The following is a 13,869-nucleotide window of genomic DNA, read 5'->3' on the forward strand; positions in this document are numbered from 1 at the left end:
TTATATCAGCAATTCAACCGTTAAAGTGAACATATAAAACTTATGAAATATATTTTCTCGATAAGCTATGTAACAATAAAAAAACTGCTTGCTTGTTACCAGTAAGTAAAAGTTCTGGAAACTTCTGTAATAAATAATTATCTTAACAATTAAATAAAGTATTATTACCTTCTTCATCGGCTTCTTTCTCGTCTTGTTCTGTACTTTTATTTTGAATAGATTTTAGTTTCTTCCGTTTAGATGCTGCCCTCCCTCGACCTGTAGAATGTCGACATAAGAGAATAAAATAACTGTGGTTTGAGATAGAAATTTGAAGAGAAAAAAACATGAAAGTTTTATAAAAAATAAGATAACTCTGAGATCACTTGCGGTTTTTAAATCCCTGTTACTGAGTTCATTTGTTGTTGTTTTTTTTTTAATTTCGCGCAAAGCTGCACGAGAGCTATCTGCGTTAGCCATCCCTAATTTAGCAGTGTAAGACTAGAGGGAAGGCAACTAGTCATCACCACCCACCGCCAACACTTGGGCGACTTTTTTACTAACGAATAGTTGGATTGACCGTCAAACGCCTCCACGGCTGAAAGGACAAGCATGTTTGGTGTGATGGGGATTCGAACCCTCGACCCTCGGATTACGAGTCCAGTGCCTTAAACACCTGCCCATGTCGGGCCCTTTTAAGTAAGTCAGTAAGTCCTTTTTTTTGTAAAAATTACAGCTGTAATATAGTTAATAAATTTCCAAACAGTTCAAAGGTCAAATCTCACCTTCAATTATATGTAATTTCTGTTCTTCTGTAGTCCTTTCTTCTGCTAGTAACACCTCTTCTGTAACAACAGTCGTCAAACCAAAATGAGAAATTTTTTGTAATATTCAGCGAATAAAATGAAGTGTGTTTTCTACAAAACAAACGTAAAAGTTTCACCTCTCTTAGAAAATACCTGACACTTTCTTACTAGGGTATCGATTTAAAAAAAAATAAAACAGATTTCATATCTAAAGAAACTCCAATTTCAATACGTACCCGCTCGACATATCCATTCAACATAACCGTTCAATTCTCTCTCCAACTGTTGTCGACGTCTAAGTTTTAAAAACGCTTGTCGATTTTCAACCCTTTCTCTCTCTTTTGCAAATTCACTGTGAAAATAAACAAAAAACAACACGAGATCAAGCGTGTTATACTAAACCTTTCTGTCACACAAAGTTAAGTACAGTAATAAAGTTTTGTTTTTCAAATCTCTCTCAAAGTTGGGTTGTCGACTTTAAAATCGTTATTAATTGACGTATTCTTAAGCCTGAAAAATAAATGTCGTCTGCTTTGTATTCAACGTTTTGACATTAAATTAAAAGAAATCTTCCAAATTCATTAATGTACAATTTAAATGTGTTTTTTTTTAAAGACACCAGCCAAGCTACAATTGTTTGTTAGAAGAAGTGAACTTACAATTATTTACAACTTGAGTTGATTGTTGTACATCACTATGGTAACAAGCACTTTTCTTCATGCACATAATAGCACAACGTTTACGTACCGTAAAAATATGCACAGTTTTTTTTTATACCTACGCTAAACATATTTACTTTAATTTTAACTCTCTTATCTAAGCTTTTGTTGAGCGGCTATAAAAACGGATGTTACATATATACAGTGATCAAAATACCATTTTTATAGGTTTTCTCATTTTTGCAAATTCGAAAGGTTTAGTGTTTAAAATTTATTAGGCCTAACATTGCTGCTTTAGAATAAGTATAATGAAATTTGTTTTCTTTCTCGGACACTTTATTATTTAAATACATGCATCTAACTTACCTACGTTTTGAGTTAAAAACATATAATGATGTTTCAGTTACTACTATTCTTTTAGCCATTGTTCAAAAGTTATATTAACATTTCATTACTGACAATTCCAACTACCGTGTTTCTCCGATAATAAGACCTACCCATAAAATAAGACCTAGTGTGATTTTTGGGGATAGTTTTAATATAAGCCCTAGTTAAGAGTGGTAGGAAGAGGAAAGAAATAAAAAAAATTAATTTATTAATTAGTTTAATAGTTAGTTAATTAGTTTGTTTAAGTATTAATCAGTTAGTTTAATAGTTTAATAATAGTTTATTTTAAATGGTTAGTTTAATAGTTTTACTTTGTGACTTCATTTTTTTAATATATCAAAATAAGACATCCCCCGAAAATAAGCCCTAGTGTCATATTTTGGAGTGAAAATTAATATAAGCCCTGTCTTATTTTCGGAGAAACACGGTACCGTGTCGAGTGTTGTTGCTATAGTAACAAACAATATCATCGAATACAAGGTATCACTTATATTAACGTTACTTTTAAATTTCAACTACCATGTTGAGGACGAGTTTCGTTACTATGGTAATGAACAATATTATTATGCACGAGATATCTTTATATATAATAACACTATACTCAGTTACTACGTATTTTAATTGCTATGTGTTGCTATGGTTACAAACAGTATTGCCGAATAAATTAAAGTATATTCATAGAAAGTAATAACAACTTCCAATCAGAGTAGTAAAACTGTGTAGAAAACAACGCGCAGTAGTTGTTGAAAGAGATAAATACGTAGCACGCCAAATTACCAAGAATTTAACTTCAGATACGTACATATATATTTAATATATATACTATAATGGACACAAAGTGTCGGGCAATGCCCTATTTCAAGTTTCAGTTACGAATACATTCTAATTCGAAGGTTGCGTGAAGACGTAACAAACGTGTAACAATGCTTACTAACAACTGAAACAATAGAAAGTTGTATACACACACACACACACATAAAATTATATATATATACTCAAAAAATAATTCTATAAATAGATACATAATACTTGTCATGCCTATGGTTGTGCAAATTGAGGTGTCGATCCACTGGTGTATCTGTTTACAATTTATTATGTCTCTAAGATGTTCTCGCGTATATTCTGCTAATAATGTTTTGGCTTCTTCTGTGTATAATTTTGCACAAATAAGAAAGCAAGAGAATATATAACGTTTTTGATGTGTAGTTATAATGATCCTTGACGTAAAAATTGGATTTAGAGCTACACACGAATGTTATTGAGTCAATGTAAGCACACATGTTACAGCGCCACCTATTACAAGGATAGCTGTCTCCATTAAATTATGTATGTGTTGAAAAGAGTGTTCTAAGTTACCAATATTGGTATCGTACCGGTAGGAAACTGTGGGAGGATATAGAAAAATATGTTAAGTAGTGTTAGATTTTCTTTTATAATGTGAAAATTATTTAGAATAATGTTTTTAAGTTCTTTGTTATCATAGAGGTATAAGAGGAAAAGGGGTGACGCACTACATGAATGCATTTCTGTTGAACATTCACTGATATCATAAGGTTCACTACATGAATACATTTCTGTTGAACATTCACTGGTATCATAAGGTTCACTACATGAATACATTTCTGTTGAACATTCACTGATATCATAAGGTTCACTACATGAATACATTTTTGTTGAACATTCACTGATATTATAAGGTTCACTACATGAATACATTTCTGTTGAACATTCACTGATATCATAAGGTTCACTACATGAATACATTTCTGTTGAACATTAACTGATATCATAAGGTTCACTACATGAATACATTTCTGTTGAACATTCACTGATATCATAAGGTTCACTACATGAATACATTTCTGTTGAACATTCACTGATATCATAAGGTTCACTACATGAATACATTTCTGTTGAACATTCACTGATATCATAAGGTTCACTACATGAATACATTTCTGTTGAACATTCACTGGTATCATAAGGTTCACTACATGAATACATTTCTGTTGAACATTCACTTCTGTTGAACATTCACTGATATCATAAGGTTCACTACACAGTTTTATACCATTGATATCATAAGGTTCACTACACAGTTTTATACCACTGATATCATCAGATTCACTACCCAGGTTTCGTCGCGTAATGAACTGGAATTTTGGAAAGTTTACTTTTATAGGTTAGTCGTGATTATAATTAAAGTTCGAATAGTTATTGGTGTCTGGAGATTAATAATAAATATTGGTTGTTGTTTTATCGGAAGATACAGAAAAAATTACATTCCAGAACGGTTGTGGTGAATCGTAGCCGTCAAGAGGACAACAATGGATTAAGTTTGTGAATATACGTTTCTAGCTTTATTGAAGTGGTGGTCAGCCTGTGGAATCACCTTTTATATCCAATAAAATATTTAAAAATTTGGGGCCCATTTTAGTTCCCATAGTTACGCCACTAACCTTTTCATTGGTTTAATTGTTAAAACAGAACTCACTAAATTTCAAAACTAGTTCTTCCAATCAGATCAAAGTATCAGTGGAAAGGTGAAGTTTCGGACCTTTGTCAGAAAGATGTCTTGAGGCTATTAAATGTCCCTGTGTTATATTACAATACATGGTGATTTTATGTCCATTGACTGAGTCTAGTTTGGGGTTAAAAGTGACAGTGTGAAGAGTCTAAATACATGATACGTGTCCTCAGAGTCTAAATACATGACAAGTGTCTTCAGAGTCTAAATACATGACAAGTATCCTCAGAGTCTAAATACAATACAAGTGTCCTCAGAGTCTAAATGCACGATAAGTATTTTCAGAGTCTAAATACATGATGAGTGTCCTCAGAGTCTAAATACATGACAAGTGTCCTCAGAATCTAAATACATGACAAGTGTCCTCAGAATCTAAATACATGACAAGTGTCCTCATGATCTAAATACATGATAAGTGTCCTCAGAGTCTAAATACATGATAAGTGTCCTCAGAATATAAATACATGATAAGTGTCCTCAGAATATAAATACATGACAAGTGTCCTCAGAGTCTAAATACATGACAAGTGTCCTCAGGGTCTAAATACATGACAAGTGTCCTCAAAGTCTAAATACATAATAAATGTCCTCAGAGTCTAAATACATGACAAGTGTCCTCAGAATCTAAATACATGACAAGTGTCCTCAGAGTCTAAATACATGATAAGTGTCCTCAGAATCTAAATACATGATAAGTGTCCTCAAAGTTTAAATACATGACAAGTGTCCTCAGGGTCTAAATACATGACAAGTGTCCTCAGAGTCTAAATACATAATAAATGTCCTCAGAGTCTAAATACACGATAAGTGTCCTCAGAGTCTAAATACCCGATAAGTGTTTTCAGAGTCTAAATACTCGATAAGTGTTCTCAGAATCTAAATACATGATAAGTGTCCTCAGAGTCTAATTACATGATAAGTGTCCTCAGAATCTAAATACATGACAAGTGTTCTTAATATAAGTAGGGAGCATTTTATTTATTTTATCTTTTCCAATCAAAGCAAACTAACTGTTAACCAAATAAAAACCTGTCCGGTACAGAGTACAGATAATTATATGTAATGTTCATTTCATGATTAGGATGTTATATATATGTAAAAACGACTGGTATGGAAAGAGAAAACACTATGTAGAGGAGCGAACAACGTTTCGACCTTCTTCGGTCATCCTCAGGTTCACAAAGAAAGAAAGAGGTAACTGACCAATAACTGACCACATATTTGAAGGGGGTTGTGTAACTGAGTGTAGGAATGTAGAGGGCGTGCTTAGATGTTTGATTATATTTAATAATATAGGTATAAAGGTGTTCCTTTGTATTGGTTTATTTTGGGCTTGAGTTGTTGTATAAGTAAGGCTTCTTTAATTTTGTGTTTGTTTCTTTATTTAGTATTTGAGTGTTTTCTATGGTTATGTTGTGTTTATTTGATTTGCAGCGTTCGAAAACGTGTGAAAGTGTCTTTTTGTGTTCTGTGAATCTGGTTTCCATTTTTCTACTTGTTTCTCCAATATAGAAGTCGTGGCAGTTATCACATTGTATTTTATAAATAATGTTGGTGTGGTATTTGTCAGTGTAGTTTTTACATAGTATAGACTTCAGTTTTGTGCCTGGTTTTTTGAATAAATTTGGTATTAACTGGAATGTCATATTTTGTTACTAGTTTTTGCCAAATGGTTATTTGTCTGCTGATGTCGAGAATATATGGTATGCAGCAGTATGTGGTTCAGTGATTTTTTAAATTGTGGGATATATTTACTTTTATTGTTTTATTTTACTTTCTGTCTAGGTGTGTGCGTATAATGTTTTCTAAGGTTTGTTGAGGAAACTTGTTGATGTTGATGAAGTATTGTTTTATTTTGTGTGTATTGGTTTAAATTTGTTTGTGTCTGATAGAATGTTATTCATTTTTTGGATGCATTCATTCGTGTTCATTATGATTATAGAGTTTCCTTTATCTGCTTTTAGAATTTTAATGTTTTTGTCTTGTTTTAGATTTTTAATGGAATTAATGTCTCTTCTTGTGAGGTTGTTTTTAATTTTCTGTTTTGTGAAAAATTATTTGAAAAAATCGTTTAATTGTTTTTAGGTGTTTCTGAATAATATAAATTTTCAATTTTTCATGGGAAGTTGTCTTCTTTCTGTTGGTAATTAACACAGCGTTACGTCCACCACTATACTGGTACAGATATGTAGATGACACGATTGCGGGATTCAAATCTACAGAACACATACTTAATTTTTTCAATCACATTAACTCTTTACATCCCAACATTAACTTCACATGTGAACAGGAAGAAAGCAATCAAATATCATTTATTAACCTCAAAATTACAAGAACCGACACACAATTTAAAACAGAAATCCACAGAAAAATCATCCATATTGGACTATACATTCCTTGGGACTCAGCACATGAAACAAAACAAAAACTCAACATACTAAGAAACCAAATAAACACAGCCATAAAACTATGCTCACCAGATAAAATTAACGATGAATTAGACAAAATAAAACAATACTTCATCAACATCAATAAGTTTCCTTAAAGAAAATATACATTATACATATCTCCATGAAATGTTTAATCGTTGTATACTCACCCACTGAGGACCCCCAGAACCAAGTTGAGCATAAAAAAATGATCCGATTATGATCAGAGGAACGAAGTAAATCCAGTTGAACGTGCTTCCTAACGCGTCATTAGTCTGTATAACAAAACCAAAACCTAAATCAAATATTGAACTGGTTTAAAGTATCACTCTTAATGCAAGAAGAACTAATATTTATTAAGTTATTAAGCTATAAAAGCTCGAGACTAGTGGTGATAAAATTACGTTTATGTCGAAGCCCCTGTTCGTTTGTTGCTTAAGTTTCAAAACTTAATTTAACCAAGATCCGATGGAATAGTTCGAGACTCTTTCATTACCGATTTGCAGAACTCTTCAACGAAAGTTTCATTTAAACTTACAGTTAAACTTTCTATCACACACTAAACTTTTATATGGGTTCGTTTTTATCTGATAATCTTATGTATATTACGAACCACAGTGTCTATCCAAGCGTACGTCTGTATTCGGTTTAAAAAGCTGTGCACGCAGACGAACCTCAACATTCACTTTTAAAATGACGATAGGACAGATTTGAATAATGTTGATATAAAATTACATTTCACAAGCAGTATATTGTAGACTACATTGTTAGGAAGTAATCACACTACCATTCATATTTCAAAATGTGACTTAAACAATAAAAATGTAGATTTACTGTATCTTATTGTTTAGTATCTCTTAGTATGGCTGGAATAGTCAATAATTATTTTTTGTAGTGTGTGTGGTATAAGTACCTCAGAACTTTGTCTCTGAGTAAAACCAAGAGTGTAACATATTTAGCTTTTTAAAGTTCGTGAAGTAAGTTAAATTGATAGATTAACTTTCCTGACATTGGGGACGGGTACTTTTGTTTGTGTCACTGGGAACGGGTACTTTTGTTTGTGTCACTGGAGACGAGTACTTTTGTTTGTGTCACTGGGGACGGGTACTTTTGTTTGTGTATTACACAACTTCATTACTCTTTTGACTGTCTGTTTTGGCCAATGAAAAGGAATCGAACTCCGTATTTTAATGTTGTAAGTCTGTAAACCATTCGCTATCTCTCCGAGGAATTGCAGGTGTTGCAAACATAATATCATTAGTCAGTTTACTAAATGTAGGAAGACGTCACAAAATGTTTTCTTACCCAGTATAACATTGAGGTCCAGCCTTCTTGTGTGATACACTGGAACACTGTTAGCATCGCAAAAAATATGTTATCGAAGTTACTGATACCGAAGTTAGGGCCCTTCCATTCCTCCTTGCAGGCAGCTAACTGGAGATCGCACGTGTGGGCTCCTACAGGCGCGCTCTCAGGGTCCAGCGTTTTGTAGCAAGGGATCTCCTGCTCGCCTTCAGGGACTATTTCTCCTTAAAACAGTTGAAAAGTAGAAACTTCTGTTAATAACCAGTTTCAAGTTAAGTCCTCATAATGTAACAAGGACTGTTTTCAGTTCAAGTCCTACATAATATAACAAGGACTGTTTTCAGTTCAAGTCGTACATAATATAACAAGGACTGTTTTCAGTTCAAGTCCTACATAATGTAACAAGGACTGTTTGCAGTTCAAGTCCTCATAATGTAACAAGGACTGTTTTCAGTTCAAGTCCTACATAATGTAACAAGGACTGTTTTCAGTTCAAGTCCTACATAATGTAACAAGGACTGTTTTCAGTTCAAGTCCTACATAATGTAACAAGGACTGTTTTCAGTTCAAGTCCTACATAATATAACAAGGACTGTTTTCAGTTCATGTCCTACATAATGTAACAAGGACTGTTTTCAGTTCAAGTCCTACATAATGTAACAAGGACTGTTTTCAGTTCAAGTCCTACATAATATAACAAGGACTGTTTTCAGTTCAAGTCTTACATAATGTAACAAGGACTGTTTTCAGTTCAAGTCTTACATAATGTAACAAGGACTGTTTTCAGTTCAAGTCCTACATAATATAACAAGGACTGTTTTCAGTTCAAGTCTTACATAATGTAACAAGGACTGTTTTCTGTTCAAGTCTTACATAATGTAACAAGGACTGTTTTCAATTCAAGTCCTACACTATATAACACTAAATGTTTACAGGATAAGCCCTATATTACATAGCACAAATTATTTAAATGTTAAGCCCTATATTACATAACTCTAATTATTCACAGGATAAACCCTATATTACATAGCACAAATTATTTACAGATTAAGCCCTATATGATACAATGATACTATAAATAGAAATACTGTACTTTAAGCCACAATTTGCTGTTGCTAAGACCTCATAGGTGTGACTTGTTAATACCAAAAGTCAACATGTCTCACTTGCTCCAACCTCGCGTCAGTAAATGAAAATTGTCAAAGGTGAATTTTCAACAAATTTAATAATTGCCTTAGAAACTGTACTTTGGTTAGGTATAATTCCTGTGTGGTTAACATATTGTTAAACACTTTAGTTTTTGAGTAAAAAATGAAACAAAATATGCAGGTCCTCGAACTCAAGTATCTCTCGGTCGTTCGGCTGTTTCCGTGACGTTTTACAACTATAACGTAATAGTTGCCAAACACGCTTCGTTGCGCGCTGACCATTTTGTTCCTTTCAGTGCTGGTGTTTTATGTAAATCTATCGGTGCTTTTTTATCGGATTACATACTTTATGATACTATTTTTTGTCTTTATATTGCTACTTTATGTTTGTTTTATGATAACATGGTTTACTGCGTTGGTTATGTTTGTAAAAACGGTTCGGCATCGGGCAAAACCTTCTTTTCGTTTCCGTGCAAGGAGAAGGAACCGGAAAGGTGGCGACAGTTGGTGTGGATGGTCAGTAGGAAGAACTGGACTCCTTCACACCATGCAAAGCTTTGTCAAGATCACTTTGAACGCTCGTGTTTTGTGTCGGATCCCACTGTTTTGGATTCCGTGGGTTTCAAACCAGGCAGGTTGAGACTGAAAAAACCATCGGCAGTAGACAGGATCGTCCTCACCATCTTTCCTCGTGAAGAGCTGAGGACTGATCTCAACCTGCAACGTACAGGTTCCACCCCTTTGAAGCCATCCCTTGTCATCACGAAAAGAACAAACTTAAAGGTGTGTGTGCAGTATAAAACATAACTAGTGTAATATAATAATCTAATAAATACAAGTTTTTGAAGAATGTAACTAGATATACACATTTCACATTCATGAGCGTGTTTTGTATTTGTGGCACCTGAAAGTCAGTGAAACCTTAATTTCCTAGTCTAGACAGTGGACAAATCTATCCCAAATAGAGTATATTCCAAGTTTAAAAGCTGGTAGATCATTCTATAGATGTTTTTGTATCATTTTTACATTTGGAAAAGTTTGAAGAATTCCATTTTTCAAATTTAACATTTCAAGATAAATTGAAATAAGACTATGTCTTGAACATGTTGAAGTAATCAAGTACATGTTATGTATTTAAAACAAACATTGTATACTTGTAAAAATCAAATACAAACTCCATAACATATTTCCATAACTCATCATAATAAAATTAATCTTAACACAGTACTTTGACATTGTCATATTAAATGTAAATCTCATAAACCTCACAGTGCCTACTTTTGTAGAGGAAGTTGTGATTCAGCCCACTTCTGAAGATGACTTCCAAGACTCTAGAGCTGACTCATTTCAGAGTGTGTCTGTTCAGACTCTTGTAAGTAGATCATGATTGTTAGATTAAACATTCATAAGTTGCAATTACTCATGTATAATTTTATTTACACTAATTTGAATCTAACCGTGAAAGAATGTTATTATTTCAATACCTAAATAAAAAACCTACAGTTTTAGCCTATTCCAAGTATTCCAAGAGGGACACAGGCTGTCTGGTATTCTGTTTCCAGAGGTGTACAGGTATTCCCATCTGGCTTGAAGACTGTAGCTACCCAGACTGTCTTCCAACAATAGATTGTGCTTGTAAGTTAGTTTGAATATGACATTTTCATTCATGATTTAACAATATTCAACAGTCAGATTAGTCTTGTTAATATTATTTTGATTATTTATTATAAACTATTGCTGGCAAACAGTACATTGTTTACATGTAATTCTTTCACTGATTTTTGCAGAATCATCACCTGCTGCTAAGAAGTCCTCTGTATCACAAGTGACAGATGCTGATGATGTTCATATGAGTGATGATCAAGGTGCTGATCGTGATTAGAACTTGTCAGATCTGTGTCAAAAGTAACTGTTCTAGGTTCGTTCAGAGTAGGTTCGAACTGATATGGAGCTACTCAACACTGTTCAGAACACAAAGTCAAAACAGACTCCGCCTCTGTTTCTCAGTGTGTACTGGCCATGTATATTTACATTCAACGCGCTGGTGTTGGCGGTTTGTTTGGCCACTATTACGTCACAGTACTTTTACTAGCGGCAAACGTAAAAATAAAATGTTCGGATTGCTGCTCGGAAAGGGCTCTTTCTGCACCAAGTTCTATGTTTCATTTATTTGCACATATTTTTTATAAAAAATGTGAATCTGCAAAATTAATCAGTATGAGTAGTTCTTTTGACTGCAAAGTTTTCTTTTTTCTGTAAAATTCACCTTTAATACCTAGAGTTAGAAGGTGTAACTTTCTGTCATCCAATGTCAGTACTTATTGCACATTGTCTTCGAAAAACATCGAATGTACCTATTTTATAATGCAGTAACAGACACGTGTTTTTTGTTTACTTTTTGTCTCACTAGAAGAAGCTACTGTAATTATCTTTCTATTGTTCTGTTGTTTATTTAACAGTGTCAGACGATCAGGATTATTGTTACCTAGTGTTTCACTAGAGGGAGCCACTGTAGTTCTTTTTCAGCTAATTTTGCTGATTTCATAATACGAAAATTATAGTTACGCAACGTTCCAGTAGGGGGAGAAACTATATATGATTTTGATCTGGTTTTAATACTGTCAGTAGAAATAATGCACTGAAATATCACGTATACAAATATTACACATGTCAACTTGGTTTTGTTTTTGCTGAATATTTTGCTATTTATATAAATGTAGGTAAAAGAAAAAACAGACGTTCGTGTATTAAATGGTAATGTTTTTAGTTCTCAAGACATATTTCATTCCAGGTCATATAATCCGTTCTTTATAACTTTAAGAGTAAATTGCTATAAGACATTACATATAGAGATTTTTAACTGGTGATTTATATACATGGTCTAAGGTATGTTCATTCTAAAACAAATGAATTATTTTAAAAGGGAAAACGTTTCACGTGTCAGTCACGAGGCCCTGTGCTCTTGCGCTTTTTTGACCAATAAGCATACACAAAAGAAAACACGTGAATATATCCTTGAGCAGTGGAGTATGTTGTTATCAGTGTATTTTACCAAGTTCAGTTTATTTTCGTGTTTGTTTTGTTCAGAGATCCATCTATTATCAGTAAGCTGAGAACCTTACTATCAGAACACTGAGTCATGAGATCGCGTTACAAAATATCAGAGGTATTATGTACCTTATACAAACATTTTGAGATCGTAACTCGTTGAAAATGAAACAACGTTTTGTTCTATGAAAACGTTAATTAACCACTGAAAGTCTGCCAAAACTTAAACCACAACATATTGATTTACCCTCGCTCACAATAATCAGACACGAATTCTTTATTGAAGGTTCGCACATGTTTTGATTCTTTCTTATTCTGTCTTACAGTACATTTGGCAAACAAAATCGTACATAAGTGCAGTCTAAGACTAGTTATTTCACTTACCATTCTCTTCTAAACTGTAGCATGTTTTATGAAAGACGCCATTATAAAACTCAAGGCCAATAATAGCAAAAATGACGATAGCAAACAGTACCAAAGACCGATTTGAAGAAGTGGCGCCATTGCCTTTATAATAGATTTTAAGACCACCTGAAGACCTGGAAGAGACAGACACCAGTGTACAAATTAATAACTAGTTTTCTTAGAAATATATTTATAACCGACGCAACCTTAAGTTATTTATTTATTTTTATCTGTGTTTACTCTACTTGTTGGCATGATTCGGATATTCGAGCAAAGTTACACAATGGTTAGGTGAGAGTGACAACTCCAATTTCGAACCGATAGACCAGAGGGAAGGCAGCTGACCAGCACTCTTATAACACACCCACGGCTACAAAATGTGGGGTATGATTTTGTTGTAAGGCGACGCGAACCACGGATTCACAGTTTGGCACGTCAACCCAGCACCCACGCCCGATCTTTATAGCTAAATATTTTTATAGACAGCTAAAGTCTACAATGGCACTTATAAACCCTAGAGTGAAAACACTTAGTTCAAGATATTGAATCACACAACGTTTTAAACCTAGCTGCCAAATTCATAACAAATAAGAGTTACTAGAAAAGATTTTTTTCTACATTGGACGTCCTGGAGTTATCAGTTGAAATAAAGAGTAAACAATAAATAGGAACCAGACTCCCATATTACTTCTCTCCCTCCCCAGGAAAGGGACTCTGCTCCTCTTATAAAACTCAATATAATTTGATGAACGGCTCATTCTATAACACCAATAACAATGTGACTGACAAACACTCAAACTTGATATTTAAAGATCCACAGTCCGTATTTTGTAACGGTCACAACTGGTGTTCCAAACAAACTAAAAAAAGTAGTCTGGGATTAGCTGCGGGTTTCCCGTGGTAATTGTGACGTCACATTTTAGTGCTATTGTGACGTCACATTTTAGTACTCTTACCTTTCATGATTTTGGCTCGCATAAAACTGACCTGGTCAGCCGGCTTCACTAAACTTGAAGTATTAATAGAAATGTTGAAGTCCGGTGGTTGAAGTGCAGACAGTTTGAATGTCTGCGTTTTTGATCAAACGTTTGAAATGCCTGAAACACAGCCCCTACGAGACGCCATTTTCATACCTATCTTTGTTGATTTGTTGAATTTAGTGCAAAACTCCACGAG

At 33.7% G+C, this 13,869-nt stretch overlaps 1 pseudogene; it reads right to left on the reverse strand.

The window, feature by feature from the left end:
* The window catches only part of LOC143245968 (voltage-dependent calcium channel type A subunit alpha-1-like), a 40,259-nt pseudogene that overhangs the window by 11,838 nt on the left and 14,552 nt on the right, over positions 1–13,869 (reverse strand).

Source organism: Tachypleus tridentatus, chromosome 3, assembly GCF_004210375.1.
Source record: "Tachypleus tridentatus isolate NWPU-2018 chromosome 3, ASM421037v1, whole genome shotgun sequence".
NCBI lineage: Eukaryota > Metazoa > Arthropoda > Merostomata > Xiphosura > Limulidae > Tachypleus > Tachypleus tridentatus.